Genomic DNA, 24,791 nt, shown 5'->3' with positions numbered 1-24,791 from the left:
AAATAAATATCTAACAGTCTTGCTCAAAATCTGGTCTTTGGGCCAGCAGCTTAAACATCACTTCACAGCTTGTGGAAATGCAGACTCTCAGGCCTCACCCTAATCTGCTGACTCAGAATCTGCACTGTGAGAAGCCCCCCCACCTCCCCCCAAGTGATCCATGTGCATGTTTAATACCTGAAAAGCACTGGGTTAGCAGGAACCTCAAAAGACATTTTATTTTTCATTGTTCTGCCTCTAGGTAAAACTGCAGCTAAAGCAACCTCAAGATCTAAATACCTTTATTAAGATTTGTAAAAGAGAACCCATTCTGCTTCCCCAAGCCACATATCTATCAGTCCCTCTCATGACACTGCCAATGTGCTGGGAGTCACAGTCATCATTACTGGGCTGGACCATCATTGTTTTAGAGTGATTTAGCTTCTCATCTGGGACAGACCTCAAGGTTAAGCACTGATGGGACTTTCATTTCTCATCCCTCTTGCCCAATAATCCTAAAGTACTCGCCCCTCGTCCTTGATGGCCCCATCCTGGGACAGCCTGTACTTTTCACGTTTGTAAACATCAACATCAGACTGATAATAACCTCATCACCACACCCCAGTCCACCTCCCACATCTCTGCCCTGGGAGAGGAACTCAATTCTTCTGATTGGTTAACACATTGTCAGAGGTCAGGGAGTGGGCTTTCTTCCTCTCATTACAGGAAACAGAAGACAACCACACACATCATTAGCTCAGTGTACATGTGGCTCACCTATGCCTAATTTTTTAAAAGTAGCAAATTAGTTCTCCCTTCAGTAATCTCCCTCTACCACCATTAACCTTTGAGATCTCTAAATGCAAGCAATTCATTTGCTAGGTTTGGTTCTATCTCCTTAAGAAGAGCAAGGGGGGAAAAAAGGCCTGCCAGCTGAGAAATAAAAAATACCTTCTCCAAATGCCACTAAGGTGCTTTTTCCACCTAGAACTGAGTCTTGCCACTGGCTCTATATTTCCTTGTAATTTAATAATTAAAGAGCAATCAGGGCCTGTCTGCCTACCCACCAGCATAAAAATCTTTGGAAAATGTCAATCAAGGCTGGCTGACTAATTCTATCATGAGACCCTCAAATCAGAGAAAGATCTTGGCACTGCCTGTGGTGGAGTGATGAACGCAACACCACGGGCTGGAACGAGGCCAGGGAGTGCAGGAGTTTGAAAGGAGCAGCTGTGGAAGCCTCGGGATGATGCTGCCCCATTCTGGCACCTGAGAGAGAGTGAAAGGCAGGGAGAGGCTCTCCGCAGAGCGTGTAAGCACACCCAGCACCTCTGAGAGGCCAGCCTGCAGTAGTAAATTGAGGCTCAAATTAACAAAGGGGCTCTGAAAAACTGATGCTGCTAGCCTTTTCAAGATAAAGGGACTGATGATGGAGGGTTTATAGAATAAACCACTGGTTTCCAGATGCTTTTCTTTAAAAGAATACATCTTCAAATATTTAATTTGAAATGCTTAACACTTAAGAACAAAAATAGGGGAAACTAACAGAGGATTACTACTTATTTTACCAAAAGGGCATTAATGCCAAACCTATCTCTGACACTAAATAACATTTTCACACCACAAGAACAAGAGGCACACAATTTCAGAACAAAAAGGGTATTTCTTTAAATTGAATAAATTTAACTTCCTAAGAGACTCCTCAAATCCCTGCTGTAACTTCCAGTCCCAGGCCACAGGTAAGTCTGAGGAAGCCCTGACAGGGACAGTTCAGATAATCGTGCAGAGTCTACAAGACTCACCCTGCAGTACCCCCACGTGCCTCTAATCACAATGAACTGAGCCAGGAACACACTAGAAGCTTTGAAAAAGAAATGAAACAGAAAGTGAAAAAAAGAATTCTCACAAAAATGAATTAAATACAGCCTGCTAATAAGTAACACGGATAGCTATATAACATTGACCAAGGAAATTAAAGGAGACTTAAAGAAATGGAAAGATATTCCATGCTCCTGGACTGGAAGAATCAATATTGTTAAAATGGTCATACTGCCCAAGGCAATTACAGATTTAATGCAATCCCTATCAAATTACCCAGGACATATTTCACAGAACTAGAACAAATCATAATATAATTTATATGGAATCACAAAAGACCTAGAATTGCCAAAGCATTACTGAAGAAAATGAAAGAGGCTGGAGGAATAACTCTCCCAGACTTCAGACAACACTACAGAGCTACAGTCATCAAGACAGCATGGTATTGGTACAAAAACAGACATATGGACCAATGGAACAGAATAGAGAGCCCAGAAATGAACCCACAAACTTTTGGTCAACTAATATTCAACAAAGGAGTCAAGAACATACAATGGAATAAAGACAGTCTCTTCAGCAAATGGTGTTGGGAAAACTGGACAGCAGCATGTAAATCAATGAAGCTAGAACACTCCCTTACACCATACACAAAAATCAACTCAAAATGGATCAAAGACTTAAACATAAGACAAGATAAAATAAACCTCCTAGAAGAAATTATAGGCAAAACATTATCTGACATACATCTCAAAAATGTTCTCCTAGGGCAGTCTACGCAAGCAAGAAATAAAAGCAAGAATAAACAAATGGGACCTGATGAAACTTATAAGCTTCTGCACAGCAAAGGAAACCATAAGCAAAACAAAAAGAAAACCTATGGAATGGGGGGAAATTTTTGCAGAAGGTGAAACTGACAAAAGCTTGATCTCCAGAATATATAAGCAGCTCACATGACTTAAGGAAAAAACCAAACAACCCAATCCAAAAAATGGGCAGAAGACCTAAACAAGCAATTCTCCAAGGAAAACACACAAATGATCAATAGGCACATGAAAAAATACTCAATATCACTAATTATCAGAGAAATGCAAATTAAAACTACAATGAAGTATCACTTCACACCAGTCAGAACAGCCATTATTCAAAAGTCCACAAATGACAAACGCTGGAGGGGCTGTGGAGAAAAGGGAACCCTCCTACACTGCTGGTGGGAATGCAGTTTGGTGCAGTCACCGTGGAAAACAGTATGGAGATTCCTCAAAAGAGTAGGAATAGACTTACCATAGGACCCAGGAATCCCGCTCCTGGGCATATATCCAGAAGGAACCCTACTTCAAAATGACACCTGCACCCCAATGTTCATAGCAGCACTATTTACAATAGTCAAGACATGGAAACAGCCTAAATGTCCATCAACAGATTACTGGATAAAGAAGATGTTGTATATTTGTACAATGGAATACTATTCAGCCACAAAACATGACAACACACCATTTGCTGCAACATGGATGTACCTGGAGAATATCATTCTAAGTGAAGTAAGGCAGAAAGAGAAATACCACATGAGATCGCTCATATGTGGAATCTAAAAAAAGAAAGAAAAAGAAAAATAGAAATGAACATAAATACAAAACAGAAACAGACTCACAGACATACAATACAAACTTGTGGTTGCCAGGACATTGGGAGTGGGAAGGGACAGACTGGGATTTCAAAATTTGTAGATACTGACAGGTACATATAGAACAGATAAACAAATGTATACTGTATAGCACAGGGAAATGTATACAAGATCTTGTGGGAGCTCATGGTGAAAAAGTATGTGACAATAAATATATGTATGTTCGTGTATAACCGAAAAATTGTGCTCTACACTGGAAATTGACACAACATTGTAAACTGACTATAACTCAATAAAATAGAATTTAAAAAAAATAGCCCACTAATAAGTGGGTATTATTCACCTATGAGATATTAGCTCATTTTTTTTCCAACTCTGGAAATGATTTGCAAATACAGATTATACATGGGAAAAGACCATGAGGAAAGAGAATGGACTATTAAAATATACACAGCCAGCACTAAAAGTAAGACCCGCGTAATTCATTTGATCCAACTGAAAGTTTAACACAAAATATAAAGATTCTTTGGACATGAAAGTTGAAGTGATCAAATTATTTGGAGAGTAAAATCAAATGCTGTAAGTTAATATCAAATATTTTCTATTAAATGTCATGACAACTGTTACCACATTAAATTGATGACTTTTCTTCCCCGGGTCTTATGTGGATTATACTACTACTAAAAGTCATCCCTGCTTACTAAAAAATCCAAATAGATTTCTGCATATCCCAATATTCCTTGTGAAAACGATATGATCAGAAATTAACTTTACTAGGTAGTTTTTTTCCACCTGAGTTAGCAGTCATCACAAAACCTTACCTATGTTACTTTTTTTTAGAATGTTTTAAAATAATCACAGATACAGAAAGATGAAGACACTTTAGAAATCATGTAATTATTTCTACCTTCAGTTATAGAAATGGAACCACAACTTTAAAAGGCTGTAACAGGTCCAATGTCACAGACCAATTAGGGGCTAAAACTGTATCCTTGAACTCCTAATTATACTGAAACCACACATACATTTTGCCCCCAATATAAATAGGCAATACTTTCTTGTGAGCTAACCAATTAGTCAACCATAATTCATTTTCATTTTTAAATGACCAAATAAGTTATACATATAAATATGCTAAAGTATGCTGAAAATACATACATATACTCTACTAACAGTAAACAGAATACATGCATACCCTATGAGCCTGCAATTTCACTCTAAGGTATACATCTCCATTGGAAATGCATGCATATGTGCCCAAAAGACATGTTCTAGAACCTTCACCACAACACTACTCAAGCCAAAACTACTCAAGTATCCATCCAGAGCAGAAGGGATAAAATGTGAAATAGTCATGAAATGGAACACTAAACAGTAATGAAAATGAACAAACTGCAATGACACGTAGTAGTAAGGATGACTTTCAATCATAATGCTGAGCAAAGGAAATCACACTCAAAAGTATATACCATAAGATTTCACTTCTTAGGTAATACCTACTTAGTCAGATTATATGTGCCTATGTTACCATTTAAGGGTTACAGACACCATAAATATGTAAATAGATGTGTGTTGAGTGTGTATGCAAAATACATGTATTTACATATTCCCCCTCTTCCCCTCATTCTCTGGGTAAAGAAGGAGAGACTTCTGCTCTTTTCTTCACATTCACTCCTTGAAATACAAGTTTCTAACCTCAAGAGAGTAACCTCCCCCTACTGGCTACTTTTCAGTCCAAGCTTACCCCCTTGTAAAAAACAAGAAAACAGGTCCAAAACGGACTTGCTGATGCTAAATTGTATGCCACCAAACTGAGACTTCATTATAGTTTCAGCACTCCCAGAAATGGAATCTGAAATCAGTTAGTCAGGAGTCACCTGATCGGCACTAGTCAGGTCATCTCCCTGATGGACCCCTACAGGAAAGGAAAGTAACCTTGAAATAACCAACCCACTTTTTTGGCCTAGTGTAACTGCCATGTTTCCACTCTCTTCTGCCTAGAGAAGTCCTTCTGTCTGCACAGCTCCTTGGAGAGCCTTTCTTTCTGCTAGATGGGATGCTGCCAGATTTGAATTGATTTTTGCTCAAATAAGCTCTTGATATTTTTAGTATGCCTCAGTTTGCCTTTTAACACCCCTAACGCTAAACGTGGAACCGCCAGAGTCTGTGAATTAAGGATGATATAAGAGAAAGTGGTCTCATTTTTTTCAGCCTGCCATTGTGGATATTACTTCTGCTTGTTTTTAATAAATCTTCCTTCCACTGAAAAAAATCCAATCACCAACTTCAGATAACAAAGTCAGGATTTCAATAAAAATTCAGTTTTCCCATAAAGTACTTTTGAAGTTCTGACCTAAACATGCATAACAATGTAGGTAAAATTGGGCCTAATTTAAGCTTCTGACTTATAAATTCAGACATCGGGACAACTTGATTTTTTCTGGTGTGAATCCTTCCTCAGGCATCCCCTAACTGTGCACACTGAAGCAGAAAGTAGAGTGGAGAATGGAAGAAGGCCCCTTCCTTCTCATTAACCTACGTAAGCTAGAGTGAGGCGGTTGTTCCTCGGCCTCCGCTGCACCTAGTGTGATGGTTACAGCACGGCAGGGGTTGGTTACTGCACTGTGCTCTGGTACCAGCTGGACAGCTGGTCCAGTCCTCCTGCCTCATTTGGGTCACCCCAAAAGATAAGGTGAAACCATCATTAGAAGCAGTCACACATTTAGTTTTTCAAGGAGACAAACAGGTGCAGAATAATCTTAGGAAAGTATTAAACATTTCTCTTTCAAAAATGCTACTTGAAAATTGCTGTACTGAACAAAGAGATGTAAAGCGCTGGTTAATTTCTTAAGTGGAGTTTTAAAAATACACAGATATTCCATGGCACTGCTTGAAGTCTGTCCATGTGAACTTATTACCTATTCTGAAGTTATAACATATTAAAAAATAAAAGAAGTAAAATCCCATCAGCTGTTATTTGCTGTCTCTAAAACAAGACAGAAACACAGGGAGTTCAACAATGATTTCTTTCCTTCAAAGTTTCACTAAAGGATGACTAAATTTAACCCAATCCAGAGATGTGAAACATTGGTGTGTTAAATTATAAACACTCAGAAAATAAGGCGTTAGGCACAACCTTCAGATCTCCTGTTGCAAGTCATTAACTAAAACATCTGACCCTATAGACCACAGTAAAAATAGAAATGTTATCACAAATCATACTGTTTGGGGGTTAAGAGCTGGCTGAATGGGGACTTAAGTCTGTTTTTCCCCCCCATCTGTAGTCAGAACCAGATGTTAGATATTGAGGTCAGGGGTGGGGAAGGAAACTTCCTCTTTTAAAACCCAAGAACTGCCCTGTTTTCCCCACTTACTGCTTATTTTGACTGACATGGGTTTATGCAAACACACAAGGTTTCAAATGAAAAGTTGCAGCCTAGATGTCAAAATCTCCTGTTACTGAATGTGGGGGTGGAGGGAGGTCAGGAATTTAAAGAGGTTTTTTATGGTTTGGTTTCATTTTGTTCTGTTTGGGGGATGACAGGATATCACAGAGAAAGCCAAAAACTGACTTAAGTTGGACTCCTCAAAAGAGTACCACATAGTGGTAAGCACAGCAGCAAGGAAGCACCCAGTTCCTTAAACAGAAAATTACATACATACATAAAAATTACATCTAGACAGGTCAATACTTGTAAAGAGAAGAAATGGTGAAAGGTAAAATGGGATCTCGAGGGTGGTAATTTGTTGCTAATCTGTCAAGGTCTAATCAACAACATGTCTAGATGGAAAAAGGAAATGTATAAGAATGACCAGAGTGATAAAGATGGACATACGTAGGAAAAAATGGCTGTGGGAGAAAAAAAACAAAAAACACATGGTAAATAAAGAGGAAGAACAAAGAAAAACAAGTTCCCGCAACTGAGAGAATGAAAAAAAGGAAAAACACCAAGAAGGAATTCACAAAATAAACAAAATAGAGTAGGGAAAAGCAAACAAGGATTTAACGTAGAAGTTATAAAAGAGAACATTTACGCGTGAAAAAGCTACCTTTTGGCATCATGTTTTCATTAACTACATAGAATAGGCATAATTAGTACACATTGGTTAAACAGATGAAGCAATAGTTACAACACTAAGTTTTAGTGTCATATATATATATACATACATATACACACACACAGACTAGTCCCATTCACAAGTAAAACACTTCAATAAGCAAAAATAAAAAGGCATTTCAACATTTGATCAGAAATAATATTTGTCCAATGTTACCTCTGGGTGGTAAGATTACATACATGTGATTTTATTCTACTGTTTATACTCATACTACCAAATTTTCTATAAGGAGTATGTATTCACCCTATAATCCAAAGAAGAATAAAACCCAGTGTTAAACATTCAGTTTTGAGGTCTGAGTGGGACACCACAGGAAAGAATGCTCTCCTAGCACACCACAGGCCTTGAATTGGTGGCTACACCAATCTCGCCTCCCCCAACCAACTTGGAATCAGGTGTGTGCAGTCTTAAAGCTGCCGTCATGACTGAGAAACCTCCTCCAGGGAAGTCCTTCATCAATCTCCAAAATCAACATCCACATTTTAAAAGAAAAGAACAAGTCTACTATACTGAAATATTTCGGAGTTTCAATCTGTCAGGTACTGTACCCATTTTTGCTTCAGATCAATAATTGTTTTAAAAGGATGTCCGCAAAGACCTTCTTTCTAAAGAAGGTAGGAATAAAACAGCCCTCTGTTATAAAAGAGCAAGATTTTAACAAATAATCAGAGGTAATTCTACTCAAATGTCCTTTTTTGTTTTCAAAGGATATCTACCTTGCACCTTTGGACCATTAACAGTCTATGAAGAATAAACAACTTGTAACCCACCAACAAATATTTACCGAATGAATTATGAAGCAGCTACAAATTCCTCTCAAGCCTGTACTGCATGTACTTTTGCAACGTGACCACTCCCTTCCATCGAGAGGTGGAATCTCTTGCTCCACCCCGTTAATCAAGGCTTGGTCATGTGACTTGCTTAGGCCAATGAGCCACAGGCCTATGAGCGCCTTGCCTTGTTGGGCCCTTCTCTTGCAGCTGGAAACGATTATGCAATTATCTAATCATGCCCAGGCTATCCTTCCTGAGGACACAGCCATCAAGCTGAGGCCCCAGACACACAAAGTGGGGCTATCCTAGGCCATCCAGCCTCAGCTGAGCAGCCCAGACCACAGGAACCACCAGCCAAACCTAAGACTCATGAGAAATAATAACCAATCATTTCTGTAAGCCACTAGGTTCTCTATGCAACAAAATCAATCTGATATAGACATTAAGTACTAAACATTAAATACTACCTATAAAGCACCCAGCATAGTACCTGGCATCTGTGATCACTTTATAAATGTTACCATTGAATTCTTTATTTCAGGTCCTTCCAAGAATACAAAAAAGTACGGTCATCTTCAGAAAATCTGAGGCTTCTTAAAATGCTGAGGACTGGGCTCCACCTCCAGAGTTTCTGATTCAGTGACTGCGGCAAAGCCTGAGAATCTGCCTTTCCAGAAGGTTTCCCAGGAGCTGCTGCTGAGGCTGATACTGCAGGTTGGCAGATCCCATTTTGCAAAACACCACCCTAAGAGTTTACAGTCTCCATCATTCATCCAGCAAACACTTCTTAAACACACCGTAGGTTCACAAAGGTGCTAGCCTGAAGACTACGGAAAGACAACCTGTGTAGTAGTAAGACAGGTTCAGGTGCTGCGGGGGCCGGAGACGCGCCTAGGGACAGGCTTGTGTGTGCGTTTGGGAGGTAACAGACGTGGGCTGGAGAGCAGCGGTCAGCTTACACCCCCCTCTGCCCGAAGAGCACCAAAAGCACGCTTTTCTCAAATACCCGAGACCCTATGTTTGGCCTACAGTATTTTGTCAGTATTTCTTTTTCCCTTCTGTGACATTCTGAAAATTTTATTTCTAAACCATTGGTCTAATCTGTACTTTGCTATCAATGCTATTGATAAAGTATGCTTTGTAATGTATATTGTCGTTGTAACTCCAACAACATAGGCCTGTGCAACCTTCTCCCAGACAATGACCCATGTTATAAACACAAGCACTTATGGCTCCTGCTATAGAAATGACATGGCATTAACTCATCTTAAAGCATTTTCAGCTGAATTATCTTTGCCTGATTTGCTTTCAGATAGTGAGCATGAGTTCTAGAACACACAAACGTGTCTGATTCCTAGCTCTTCATTTCTCTTATGTTATAACTGAGGTAATGACGGAATCTCAGCTATGAACTAACACATTTCCAGTGTTAAAAGAGAGAAAATATTTGTCATTTTCTGGACTAAGCAGCCAAGGAACATGATTGTATGGGTACTTCTGACATACCAAAATAAAAGAATGGGATGTCTAATAAAAACATTTGACTGTAAGTCCAAAGATCAGAATTCTGCTTCTCTTTTGTGGATCCTGGACAAATCACTTAATCCCTTTGGTTTGAATCACTCATTCCTCATCTTAAAAAAAAAAAAAAGGGCGGGGGGGTTGGTGATCAGTGGTTCTCAACCTGCCTCTGTTTTACAATCACTTGGCTGTTTTATAAAATCTCATGCTCAGGCAATATCCTAGGAACAATTAAACCAGAACTTTTGGGGGCAGGCCCCAGATATCAGAGTTGCTCAGGGTTCCCCAAGTGATACCAATGTGCAGCCAAGGTTGAAAACCACTGAGCTTGTAACACTTAGTGGTTCCCAAGAAGGGCTGCACAACCAGCTGAAAAGGTGGGTGCAGCCTCCCACGGCCAGGGCCCACTCCAGCCCAAGTCAGTCAGAGCCTCACAGGGCATCAGGCACCGATGCTGCTTTTGAAGCTCTCCTGGTGACTCTGATGGATCATGGCTGTGAACCACTGTCAAGACTCACAAGTTTAATTTACAGAAAAATTAACTTCATAATTCTTTAATTGGCAAGCTCTTATCTGGTTACAACAGGCATGCTGATAAAAACCTGGAATTATATACAAATTTCTAGGAAAAGAAAATACACAGAAAACCACTGACCTCAATCCAAAAGTGTGAGCCAAGTAACATCCCAAGGACACCTGCTGATAATTCTGAAACAAATCCCCGATGTGATCTGACCTACTGGGAAATTACAATTATAGCACACTGACCACACAGACAGACAGAGCCCAAGTGTAAAGACATATAATTTGGGTTTTAGAAAACTACTGCACAACTCAACAACCAAAAAACAAACTGTGAAACTCAGTCAAATGCATATTTTACGAAAGAATAATGTTAACTGACTTGGCTTATTCAATCAAGTACCTGAAGAGAAAGAGAGAATCCTACTTCAGCAGGTTTAAAAAAATAATCCTGAGAAGAGATTTAAAACACTCAGACTTCTTAAATGTGTGACTAATGAGTTTTTAGGAAAAAAAAAATTTTAAAATCACTCATGACTTGAGCAGGTCAAAAGCCAAATTTTAGACAGGATTTACCCTCTCTCTGGCACTGACAGACTGGCTTATTAATAAAAGTAATCTTTAAAACACCCAGGAAAATAACATAAAAAGCAGCAACAGCCATTATTAACACATAAATGGCCTATAACTTTAATAGCTTCCAAAGCCCAGGTGTAGGAGACGAAACAATACTTTATCACTGTGTTAAATATCGTACTTATAAAAGTGGAAAAAGGCAGTATTTTTAATGAGAAATTGTATTTTTTAAGATTTCAATGTAGTATAGACTATTTAAAATGTCTAGCTACTTACAGGATAATGAACTCAAAGGGTACAGTGAGTAATCCTCTAACAAGTGGCTAGTCAAATTAGTCATTTGGCCTTTTCATCAGACCTTAAGACAGGTCTGAACAATTTTAATTTTCACTTTATAAAGAACTTTGTTGTGCTTAACCACATCACTGAATTCATTTGCATGAAATGGTCTTCTCCCTCCACACAGCGTGGTGCGGTGAACAGCTCAGGGACTTCCCAAAACGGGCTGGGCTGGGCCCACTACTCATTTTGGAGGCACGTTTGCAAGGTGGTGGTGTAGTTGTCTGGGCAGGGGCAAGACACAACTCTAAGTTAACCTAGTGCCAGCAACAACATTTTGTTAAAACTCCTGAAGGTAAGAATGAAGGCTGGCATTTACTCAAAAACATGCTTCAGAAACGGTGACAGGCTGAGGACTCCACCTCTGTCAGCAGGACACCCTGCGCTATAACCTAGGATGGAATCCTGAAAGCTGCCAGGGATGTCTTGGATAAGATGAGGAGGTGGCCTGGCTTGTAACAGGGAGGAGAAACAGATTTCTTCAAATATATAAAGGGAAACATACATACCTGAATCAGAGATGATTAAAAACAGCAATTTGCCAAAAATAATCAGCTGAGTCATATTAATAATTTTCAGGATAATCCTGTAAGCAAGCCACTAACGTGAGATAAATTAAAAATACCTCAAGGAGAAACTCCCACACCCACATACGCCTACATCAGACTGAACGTCAGATTCCTGCTCTTTATTATTTGGTCCTTGCCTCTAGCCTTGTTTCTCACCGCAACCTTCACACAAACACACACACACACACACACACAAACACGATTTACAGTCACCTAAAGGGGGTTCTGTTTCAGGCAACAGTGTCCCTTGTCACATCTAATGCCCTCCAGCTGAAATAGTTCTCAGTTTGCGTCTGAGTCTTACTGATTCCCCCCTGGCCTTATGCAAAACGGTTCATGAGCTTAAGTACATCTTTCTGAAAAAAAGAATCTGTAGGTCTCCACTAGATTCTTCAAGGTGTGTGTCAGCCAAAAGAGGTTAGAAACCCACTCTCTTCAGAGCTGTCGACCAAAAACTTAAGTGAAAGTTCTACAATGTGCAGGTGTCAAATACCAAATTAAAATCCAGACATGAATGTCTGCCACCAATGCAGGTCCCACTGAGTTTCAAAGGGACTCACAGCCAGGACCAAAAGGTGACAAAAATGTTCAAATCCCAAAAGAGTCCACCCATAAAAATCACTCACTTGTTCCCATGTTTTGGGAGAGGTCAGAAGAAGGGACAAGGGAGATGGTCGCTGGCTCCGTCCAGGCATACCTTCAGTCATACTCCAGGATGCAACCAGCCGAGCTGAATGAAGCAGCTCAGACATTTTATAGTATCAGAGGATTCTACTACTAAATTACTTGCTCTCTAAAACATTGAGAAGACACTAAAATTTGCATTTAATAATAGATAAAAATTTACTGAAGTTAGCAAGGGGATTACCATGTGAATAAAGAAGTTAATATTTTTCTTGGAATTTATAAATATATGTATATATTTTAATATAGTATTTGATTTCGTTCCAGTTTAATTTAATGGTTTTATTCTAAAGACTGCGACAACTCACTGGCTTAGATACTGAGGCAAGTTACCTTTAAACCTATGGTGTTGATGAAAATTAGAGAAATCAGTAGAGCCTTCCTGCCAGCCAATGCTCTCATGCGTAGTCATTTTAGGTACAAATTTTGGTTACTGAGGATATTCAGTGAGCAAGCAATTTCAGGTAATTTGCTAGCTGTGATTGTTGTGTTGTATAATTTTTAGTTGTGATAATTACCCAAGAGATTTAGAATATACAATTTGTAGAATAATTATGGAACCTCTATTTATGCCTTCAGGCTAAACATTTCAGGAGAGAAACTGAATTTACGAGGTTTATTTTTCAAGCCCCCACCAAGTTAACTTCGTATGGCAGTTTGTAGGTCTCTGACTCCTGGCCAGAACCACTATTTGCTATCAAACACAGCTTCTTTCAAGGTGGCAAGGGTATCACGGACACTCACAACTGATTTTCAGGGAGTGAACCACCTCCTCATGATTCCCAAAGCTCAGTAAAAAGGAGCATGCCTGCCATCTTTCTGGGCTGAAAGTCAGGTGGGTCATATAGCTAAGTTGTGGCACAACTGGGCCTTCCTCAGCTGTGTCCTGGAATCCTTTCAAGTGCTAATCTTCATTATTTGTTGTTAGTCCAATAGGTGGGGGGTTGGGGAGTACAGAGGGAGGAAGCACTGCATTCTTAGTGAAATACAAAATTCAAATAATCTGGAAGTTTATTCACGTGACAAATAAAGTTGGGTATATATTCTTTAAGATAATGGAATAAACTTAAATTTATTATGTTTTACCCCTTGAGGTACTTTTTTTAACTTATTTTTTCATTATACTCTTTATTAAAGTTACATTTTCCCCTCAAAAATGTATTGCTCGCTTAAAGATAATTGAACCTAGGAACAGTCACTGCAACTAGCAAGACAGTCAATTACAAGAGTAGTTCCTAGGTTAATGCTGGAAATTTCTTCGATTCATTCAAGAACTTGTGTTTCTCTCTCTTAAGTTAAACTTTATTCCACTAAATTAATTATTAATTAAAAATTAGCAGTTCTCACATAGCACACTGACTGAACACTTAAAGCCCCTGCCTCCAGCACTGTTATTATGTATAAATCATAGAAGACTTGAAAAAAAATGACTTCCTAAACCTTCACTGTGGTATAGGGGCAGGCACTGTGCTATTCAGTGCTTCAAATGTCATTAGTCTAAACCGAGATCTGCTATAAGTGCAAATATGTACACACTGGATTTCCAAGAATTTGTATAAAAAATGTAAAATATTAAGAATTTGTTACATTGATTACATGTTGAAATAACATTTTATGTTAAACAAAATGTAATTTTTAAATTAATTTCATCTGCTTCCTTTTACTTTTAAAAGTACAGCTATTAGACCATTTAAAATTATAAGTGCCTTGACGGGGAGGATACAGCACAAGAGCTAGAGTGCAAGGGCCTAGGCTCAATCCCCAGCACTTCCTCTAAAAATAAACAGGTAAACCCTCCCCCAGCCAAAAAGAAAAAAGAAAAAAAGTTAAACAAAAAATTTCAGGTGCCTTGCATTGTGTTTCAATTGACAGTGTCGTCCTTTGAGCTCATCTGCTCCCACCTTTTGTTATATCTAGTGCTTTGTTTCCATTTTTCTTTAGTTTCTGTCTCCCACAGGGAACTATGTTCAACATCTTGTAATAATCTTTACTGAAAAAAAATGAAAACAAATATATGGATGTATATGCATGACTGGGACATTGTGCTGTATACCAGAAACTGTCACATTGTAACTGACTGTATTTTGATTTAAAAAAAAGTTCAATTCAAAAAAAAAAAAGTCCTTGAATCCACTTAGATATTCCTCTACTGTACAACAGCTGTTCCTCTACCCTCTACAGTATCCTATCTCTAATACCCTTGGTTACTAATACTTAGAAAAATAACCAACACTACATTCCTCAGCTGGTCTTCCTCACCACACAGTAACTCCCACATCCACCACCACAATAACTGTTCTTCAGAAGTCAGACCCTCGCCATCTCTTATCCAGTCCATAACCATGTACCTCCTGGTTCCTCTGCCTCCAATTGACCCCCTCTGATACATTTGCATACTTTCCCTATGATTATTTTTCTAAAGCACAGGTCTGAGCACTTCATTTACCTCCTGAAATAAATGTCAGTGGTACCCTAATTTTTATATAAAGTCCACACTTCCAAACATGGCATTCATTCTCTCTAGCCTGAACGGACAATCCCAGCCACATTTTTCATTACATCTCCTCTTAAAATATCTGACTGACTTTTTATACTATTACTTAGAATTCCCGGGAACACCAGGCACACTCAGAACCCCTTATCTTTACACGCCCTGTTGCTTCAGACTGCAAGACTCCTCCCTCACAAGGGTGCTTATCCAAATCCCACTCGCCTCTTAGTGAAGCTGTTTCCAGTCCCCGAAGCTGCAGTGAATCACTCTGCACTCTACAGCCCCACACCACTTTGCCAGCATAAACAGTGCAGCACTTAGAGTTTTCATTCCCTTGAATTTTATCACACATCCATCTCCTCTGCTGTGATTCTTTAAAAAAAAAAAAAATGAAAGGGAGGAAGGGAGGCTGGAAGGAAGGGAGAGACAGAGAAAGTAAAAGGAAAAAAAAATATAAAAAGATTATTAAGGAGAGGAAGCAGGTCATGTTGATCACTATGTGCCCACAGTACCTGTTCTCATGATCTGCACATAGCAGGCACTCTAGAGGATAAATGTTTGCTAAATAAAGAATAACGTGAATGGAATTTCTGGTTTTAAAAACTCAAGAAATTCAAAGAGATTTTCAATTCTTACTTTAACAGGGCATTATATATAATATGTGTTGAGGACATTATATATAAGATGTGTTGAATAACTGAATTACCTATCTACTCAGGTAGACAGACATCTTTTGCCTGGAAAGGTTTCCATAGACATAACCATCTTTACCACACAAATGAAATTTTAGGACAATGAACACAGTCCTCCAAGGAAAGCTACCTATATCCTCAAATACAGAACAACTCCACTTCAAAGCAAAAGTAGATCTTGTTACTTTATTCATATGGTCTAATGAACTGACACATTAAAACATCTCATAAAAGGCAGAGATGGTAAGTCTGAGATCCCTATCTTTTATCAGCAAGCGGATATTCTTTTTAAAGGTCACGAAGATAGGATGAGCCTTAAACCCCTCACTAAGCATTGCCCAATAGCTAGTTGAAAAGCAACAACCCCTTCAAAAAAAAAAAAAAAAAAGATACGCCACAGGAAACAGTACATGTTAAACCAGGGTATTTTAAGTTAAAAATGAATGGGTAGAAATTTCAAAAAAAAAAAAAAAAAGAAATGCAGGAAAAAAAGGTTGAAAACCGTTAAAATATAGATCAATAATACAGAAATGTTTGGAAACTAAATTTTAATTTACCAGAATTAAAGAAGCTTAAATAAAGCCAATTCTAGCTACGGATTTGTGTAAAATATTCACTGTTAACTTCCAATTTAAAAAAAAAACAACCACCTTTTTTGAAGCAACTCATTTTCATTACAAATCTAAAAGTGGAACCATATGAGTTACTAAGCTACTTTTGTTGAGCTACTGAGAAACACAAATCTAGATTCTTTTAGGCTTACTCACTGTCTAACTACAACAATGAATTAGTTAAGCAAATAGTGAACTAAATATTTAATACAAAGATTATTCAGAATAATTTCTTTTGAAGGAGACTCTAACACATCAATACTGAGCTGGAAAGAACTTTAGAGAGCATGTGGTCTAACTTTAGGAATTCACAGATAAGCAAAAAGGCCCAGGAAACTTGCTTGGCATCACACAACTAGCTGGAAGCATAACCAGGACTAGGCTGGGAATCTCAAAATACCTCAGTCAGTACTCATTCATTGTGCTGTCGCTGTGCGTGTAATAAATGTGTCACTGTTTCATGTAATAAAATCAGAAAACAAGTCCCCAAGAAGGAGCCTACGTTTACAAAACTTGTCCCAAAAGATAGTGCTGATCCTTGGTCTGTCTGGCCAGCTGGGCTACTCAGGTTTCAGTACTGAAATCTCTCTGTCAGTGAGCCTTCCTTCTAAAACCAATAGGAAAGGGTTTTCCACATAAACTTCAAAAGAAAAAAATTAATTTCCCATCCTTCTACAAAAATTATTAGAACTTTTACCTAAACTGTTTTTTTAAATACTTAAGAACCCTCCCCCAACTTGTCTTAAACAGCCTTACCTTAACATAAAAACTATAAAAACTCAGTGAAATGACTAACTTTATTTTCCCTATCTCAACTTCATGTCGTGCCTGATCTCTGTCCCATATGCTTTAGAAATACTTGTTTCTCTAAGGATCTGTATGTGCATGCGTTTTACAGTCTATTTTAGCGGCAAAACTGTCCAAGTAATCATCCATTCACCACAGATACCATTGGGGCAACCTCTGTGTTTTCATAATCTAAACTTTTCATCGGTTTCTTACCATTGACTTTTTTGTGTCATTGTACTGGATTTATCCAACTATATTCCTAAGTGTCATGAAAGAATCATAATTCCTATTTCTTTTATTTCTCCCCAAATGCTTTGTGCATAGTAGATACATACTAGCTGTTCTTAGAGAAACAGAATCTATGATTTGGATCACAGTCTTCAAACCACCAACAATAACACATTCAATTTAAAGTACTTTAAAGATGAGAATAGCATTAGTAGATGTTATTCATTTCTAACACTTCCAAAAATCAAATCATTATTTGTTGTTGTTTAGTTGGTTTTATTTTCTTTATAGAAACTAGTAACTATTAATACAAAAGCTTTCCTGTGACAATTTAAAAAATCACTTTAGGACAAATCCAAGACTAAACTAAATTCAAAAACTAGGATAACTGAAAGTAAATTAAGAAAAATTCCTAAAACTAAGTAATAGAAAACATAATTGTAGCTTTTAGATTATAAGATCAGAATCAATGCTATCTGCCAGTTGCTTAAATGACAACACAAAATAACCCACCATTAAATGGATTCATTCATTCATTTACTCATCAAACACTTACTGAGTTTGGCTATCTGTCCAGCACACGCCTGGGCAACAGTGATACAGTAGTGAATGTACAGAAAGACACTTGGATAAATGAAAGGAGAGTCAGATCAAAACAGATAGACAAATAAAAAATTACTTTGGTTTTATTATACTTGACTTTGTTACAGTAAAATCAGAGATTTTTTTTTAAAGAACTACAAAAGCAACAATACTCCATCTGCAAAGAGCTCAGAAAACAAATATATATAAAACCTGAGTTCAATCATAGGAGATTATTAAAATTGTCCAACTGAATGACATGAATGGAGTATCATTACTTGAAAAATATCATTGGTATCAGTAATCATTTGACTTAATAATGGGTACATGTCATCATACATGTGTCCAAACCGAAAGAATGTACAACACTGAGACTGAACTATATAACGTGAACTATGAACTCTGGCTGATGACACTCTATCAACATAGGTTCATCAGTCATAACAAACTTGCCACTCTGGCGGGAGATGGTGCTAATGCGGGAGGCTATGCTTGTGCCAAGACAGGGAGTATATGGGAAAGTTCTGTACCTTCCCCTCATTTTTGCTGTGAACCTTAAAAAGCACAGTCAATACAGAAATAATAATAACAACCTCACACTGTCTTGAATTTTTTTTTACACTCCACTATATCTAATAAAAGGTCTGCTTAATGCTTGCGCTTGTTTACGATTATTAGAGTCATCAAACCAAGGACTGGGAGATAGGAATGTGTACAAATCCCAGGCCGACCCAGCAAACTGCCAAACACTGTTCTCACTGTTTTCCTTTGCAAATCCTGGTTAGTTAACTGCTTTCTCAAACAGATGACGGCTCACGTGGGGCAAAGGTCACATACACTGTTTAATGGTTGGTGGCAAAACAATAAAGCAATGGTAAGCCACACATGATTTTAACGTCCCACTGTCATACTTCTGAAAGGAAAAGATTCAGTTAAAAATGAGGATGGGACATTTAGAAACAGGGAATCAGCACTCTCTGGTAACTAAGAAGAAGCTAGCTAAACAAAAAAAATAGCAAATCTAAAATTCCTAAAGAAACACGTGTTTGTAAATATTAGAAGACAAAAGAAACTTTCAAAACTCCTCATTGACCTCAAGAAGAAACTCCACCAAATACAGAAAGAGTACACCCAGAAACGTGCTTTAAGTCTTGCTGGGAGCTCTACAAATTAAGTGAAACTCATTTTGTTATGGCTTTATGTCTATTTAAAATAAATGATTGCCTGGAAATAGTGCCAATCTATTTTCCATTGGGAAGTGTTTTTCCCTCATTTTTATTCAATGAAATTAATGATTTAGTTTGCATTTCTAATTATATCCACTACAGACAGCATTCTCTATTTTATTACTAAAATTAAAGTGTCTTAGCCCCAAATCTTAAATTTTTGTCTCTTAAAAAAGTAAGACTTTTAATTAAAACATCCAGAATTATTTTTGAATCAAATTTATTTAAGGAAGTTTAATATTTTTATTTTAAATTCTTAAGAATCACACATTTAAAAAGACAAGCTGTATTCTGTAAGCTACCAACAAGCCTACTTTAGTGAAATTAGAAGCTACTGTACAGGTATAACTTGAACTCAGGGGAGAAAATAACTAAACCAAGTAAAACTTTATTTCTAAATCTCGAAACTGAAAATCAGGGTAAGCATAAACCCTCTGTCCAACATGTCAAATGCTAGAAATTTAACCACCCCAATTAAAGATATTCCAGTTTGAGAAGATAATCCATAGTTATAAACCATTTTTTCTATAATCACAAAATGTAGAAAGGGCTAAACAGAATTGCTTGCAACACAGGAAGAAATTTGATTTTAGATTCCAATACTAAATCAAAGTCATATTAATTTCTTTATACTTCTTGTTAGGATTAAACGCCTGGTACTTCCAGGAAACACTGAGGTTGCCCACTGCTCAATTTTAAACCTTAAGCACTTCGTAGGTGTAAGTTTAAAATACTGTTTAATGCACTAAGTATATATATTCTATAATATATATAGTTCAAAAACCACATGTTTAAAATCCATTAAGCCTCCATTTTTATTACTACTTTATATTATCAAGGCAATTAGTTACCAGAAGAAAAGCATTAGCAGATATGTATGTGATTAAAAATATTTCTTTTTCATTCTAATCCAAGTGATTAAAGAGTAGTTTCAGGAAACCTTAATTAGGCCTTTTGCTAAATATTAGAGGATCCCTGCTGGGCAAAAACAAAAGTGGGGCTTTAATTCCAATTTCTGACATAGATCCAGGTTGAAAACTAAATGTTTTCAGTCTGTATGAACATAGTTGGCTAAGAGGCATAGTTAATATCTTTCAATATAGGAAGATTAGTCAAATTCTGGCATTAATGCTAATGAACAATCCTGATACTTGCAGAAGTTCTATAACAGAATTTAGGGCTGGTGAACAGATAGCAACATGGAATTTAAGAATTGATTATTTTGTCTTAAGGCCTGATGACCTTGAGCAAGTTGCTGAAGGAAGTCTATAAACTTCTATTTTCTCATGTTAAAAATGGCTGACCTGTGCACATGTGCACAACCATACACACGTACACACACACAAACTTGAGTGTGCATAACTGGAGAAATCTGAAAGAGCTCAGTGGACGATGCTAATAGAAATTTCCTGCTATTGATGTTGTGCTACAGTTAGGCAAAATGCTAACATTGGGGGAGACTAGGTAAAGTTTCAAAATAAAAATCAGGAAAAAAAAAAAAGACTTGCCTAGATAAATTTCAATTTCTATCTAGCTCTGAAATTCTGTAACCTTGCGAAAATCACTTCCTCTGTCTTTTCTACTTGGTTTCCCTCCCTTTCTTCCATTCCGCTTACCTAAGCTTGTCTGTTTGTTTTCATTTACCCTCCAATGACAAGCCTACCAGTAATATTAACACTACTGCTTTGCTGCTAGTGGCACACAGAGTAAAAGGGGAAAATAAATATGTGCAGAAACTGACAAAGATGACTCATCAAGTATAAATGTTAAAAGATCATGGTGGAAATTTTAGCAAAGATAATTTCATCAACCCATCCAATTGTCCAACAAATACTGAGCACACATTTGTCTCAGTATCTATGCTAGTCACTGCAGGGTACAAAAGTAAATAAAAACAGACCCAGACATACCACAGTCTTCAAAGAACTGACAGGTCAGTGTAAGAAAGACCGGAGTCAAACCAACAGGCAAGTTAAACTAACACTGCAACCGTACCAAGGACTAGTCAAAGGAATTTGACCTTGTGAAGTCTGGAACATCTTTGCTGAAGATCAGATCTGAGGAATAAATTGGAGTTATTGATACTGAAAGGAAGAAATGACAGGTCCAGGCAGATATGAGCAATGCAGTAAAAGGGAACAGAGCAATTCCAAGGGACTGGAAAAGAAGGATCAGTGTGGACACAGCAAGGAAACAAGGGAAATCTTGTGCAAGATGAAGCTAGAGGGATAATAAGAGACAGAATTGGGAGGATTTTAAAGATTACGTTTAAGATTTGAAATCTACCAAAGCTCTGAGATTCATTCCTTGTTCCTCTTACTTCCATAAAAATTTTATGTAGGATACTGCTAAGCTTCTCCTTGACTACTGGTTTAAATAAAATCAATGTGTTAATTTCAGAGTCCTAATTCCTAATTTCAGCTTGGTCATCTTAGACAGGTCACTTAAACTGACAGTCTATTAATTTCCTTATCTACAAAATGTAAATAAAGTCAGCAAGCCCATTTATGTCTCAGAGATACTGAGAGAATTAAATGAAAAATTGCATTGTAAAGGATGAAGCAAAGAATAAAGTAGTATATGAATTCCACAGTGATATTTCAAATCCTATTAAAATTAACCAACCAAAATAATATTTTTAAGTGGATAAAACGCAACTAACTCAGCAAATTCAAGGAAACAATGGAAGATCATTTTCTCTGGAAGGAAGAAGGATGGCAAAATGACTAAGAAAAAACTGAAGAATATTTCACTATATAACAACACTGTCTTTCTAAGTGACAAATACAAACGTAAAATGGTAAAAAATCAAATTAATTAGATCAAACAAAATTCAGCACAGGTGTCTTGGGGCTTATCTCTATTGGCTTCTTTCATGCAGGGGAGTATTTTTAAATACTGATATTGACAGTTATGAGACGAAAAGAAAACCCACCCTGCAGGTAATATCTATTGATTACTCTAGTTTTTACTAAATACAAGGTAGGCTTATTAAAAGCCATCTCCTCCTCCCAAATATTAACATTTTTGACTATGAAAATATTAGTCAAAATTACAATTACAAATTTGTCTTTCAAGGTCTGCAAGATTATGTCCCCAAGGGCCAAAACCAAGATTGCATTTACAGTTGATCACAGAAATAGGAGAGAATCATACTTTTGTAAAGAAAGACTCACATCTGAGGCACAAATAGCAGTCGCACACAGAGAACTAGTATTGGGAGGTAACTGGTAAGCCTCTACCAAAACAGTTCAATAACAAGAACTCCAAGTTGGGTATCATTCAACTACTTTGAGAAAACTGTGACTGCTTGTCTTCCCTACCCCTGGACAATCTGCTTTTCTCCTCCTTCCCATCAATGGCAAAATTTTAGTAAATAAAATCTGTGTCATATGCTGCCTGCAAAGACTACTAGACTCTCCCATGAAGAAAGATCTCAGAATAGATAGGATAAGGTGATTGACGGTATTGAAACTTAAATGCAGTTTGGCTTAAAATGCAGCTCAGTTAAACACTTTGATTTTTTTTTTAATTCTCTCTAATGAAAATGGAAAGAAAGATCATCCGGCTTTTAGGCTCAAATACTCATGTCTCAGAATCTAAGAAATCAAGGATTGAGACTCAAAATCAGAACAGGATTTTGGATAGGATTAAATTCTCCCAACCAAAGCTTTTATGTGCTTTATGTTTAGATGTTCATCAAAGATAATAGAAAAATATAATGATGAAAAATAAAACTTACAAGATAGAACACAAATATGAGGATTTGTCAATATACTTACATCAATTAACAAACATTACAGAGGTTAAGTAAACTGCTGGTCTCATTCTGTTTTGTTTTATGCAAAGTAGTGTATTTAACTTGATTTAAATTTTGTAACAAATTTGATCTAAGTTACTCTTCATGAGAATAAATAAACTTTGATGCTATAAGTAAAATTTTTTAATCGATGAAGTATCTTCCACCACTGGCCACAATGGAGGAGAATAGTATACATGCTGAAAAAAGCATCTAAATAGATTCATGGCAGCATAAATAGATGTGGCCCCAAGTTTCACTGATTCATCAGAAAGCACTCTTGTGCTCATTCCTTCTTTCCCATTCTCACTGCCACTATCATAGACGGAGGCTTCAATCACTTCTCACTGGTAATACCACAACAGTCTTCACAAATGTTCCAAAGACCAATTTCATCAAACTCCAACATATCCTGCCCAGTGGTGTCAAATCTTCATAAACATACCTCTGGTAACGTCATTGCTCTTCAGTTACACCTCACATCCTAATGAATATTAGACATATTCCCTAGTCTAAGATTCAGGCACCTCCAAGATTTGGTATCACCTATCTCCAGAGCCAAATTTCTATCCCTCCCCACACCACCACCACAGACCTTGTTTCTGCTGTCCTTGTGCCTTGCAGAGTCCAGTCCCTCCATCTCCCACCCTCTGTCCACTAATATCCCATCTGTTTCTGGGACTAAAAATCAAATGCTCTCCACAAAACTCTCCACGATGAGGACCAGCCTGGCATAACGAATCTGTCCCTCCCTAGGAGTTCTTCATACTTCTTTCAAAGCACTTCCAGCACCCTTCTAGGCAAAATCATAATGTCTCTTGTATACCTACATTATTTCCCTGATTTGATAACTTCTTCAGGGCAGGCTGAGCTTTAAATCTAGGGAGAGTGCCTTATACACCTGTAGGCACCTATTTACTTATTGAATGATAACAATGTCTTTGTTCCCTCTGAGTGTAGTAGTGAAAGGAGAGATAAATGAACGAGTGGACCCCATTCAAAGGATGATAAGCAAAAACCGCAAGGAAAGCTGTTACTGAATTTCAATTACAATGGAATATCACTGATAACTTTCATCAGTTCCACTGAAAAGTACAAAGGTCGCATGGTGTCATCTGACTTAGTCTTGGTTTCCACTTTGCTAAACTGAAAATAAGAGCAAGCTGACTGCCCCAAAGCCACTTGACGCAAACTTGTCCATTACTTTAATCTAAAACATTTTGACAGCTACTGAACAGGTTTGCCCAATCTTCGTATTTTGCACGTAAACTTCTCTTTCTTCAAAAGCTTAATTTTTCTATGTTAGGCTCTGAGGTCCACCTAAGATTCCAAGTGCATTAATGAAATTCTTACAAATACTATTCATTATTGCCTGTGTTAAAAAAACACATTAAATAAATAAATAAATAAATAAAATAAAAGCACTCTAGAAAGTATTCTACAAAAAAGAGAGAGAGAGAAGCAAAAAGTGTCCTTCAGAAGTAACTATAGGAATAAATGGTGCATAAACTAAATTCGACATTATGTGTTTATGTACATGGGCTGCTCACCTACTGTCAAGCTAAGTTCTTTTAAGAAACAAATCTGGATTTTGAATCATCACCTCTTTATTCAGTTCAATCATCAAGTTTACTGAGCACCAAAATATGGGCCCAGCACAACTGAAGGCGGTACCAAAAATAAATGATCTTTGCCAAAGGAATCCAAATTCCAACTGAAGTGACAAGTCTACCACAAGTGCAAGCAATGTAACACAAAGTATACTTTGGCATACATCGGTGTCCAGCTCTTAAGAGCTTAACCAGGTTCAGGAAAAGGAGAAATCAGCATTACTAGCTAGACTCACGGAAGA

At 37.4% G+C, this 24,791-nt stretch overlaps 1 protein-coding gene and 1 long non-coding RNA gene across 9 annotated transcripts in view; one reads left to right on the top strand and one right to left on the bottom strand.

Moving 5' to 3' along the window:
- The window catches only part of LOC140697731 (uncharacterized), a 42,466-nt gene extending 33,428 nt beyond the window's left edge, over positions 1-9,038 (top strand). The window contains exon 4 of the long non-coding RNA XR_012075026.1: positions 8,852-9,038. This is a non-coding gene — a long non-coding RNA (uncharacterized lncRNA). The remainder of the gene's footprint in view (positions 1-8,851) is intronic.
- CBLB (Cbl proto-oncogene B) overlaps positions 1-24,791 on the bottom strand; it is a 258,056-nt gene that overhangs the window by 116,992 nt on the left and 116,273 nt on the right. The gene's annotated exons all lie outside the window — the stretch shown is intronic.

Source organism: Vicugna pacos, chromosome 1 (genome assembly GCF_048564905.1).
Source record: "Vicugna pacos chromosome 1, VicPac4, whole genome shotgun sequence".
NCBI classification, from domain to species: Eukaryota; Metazoa; Chordata; class Mammalia; order Artiodactyla; family Camelidae; genus Vicugna; species Vicugna pacos.
The sequence above is the reverse complement of the archived record's forward strand: the minus strand, read 5'-3'. Positions and strand labels throughout refer to the sequence as shown.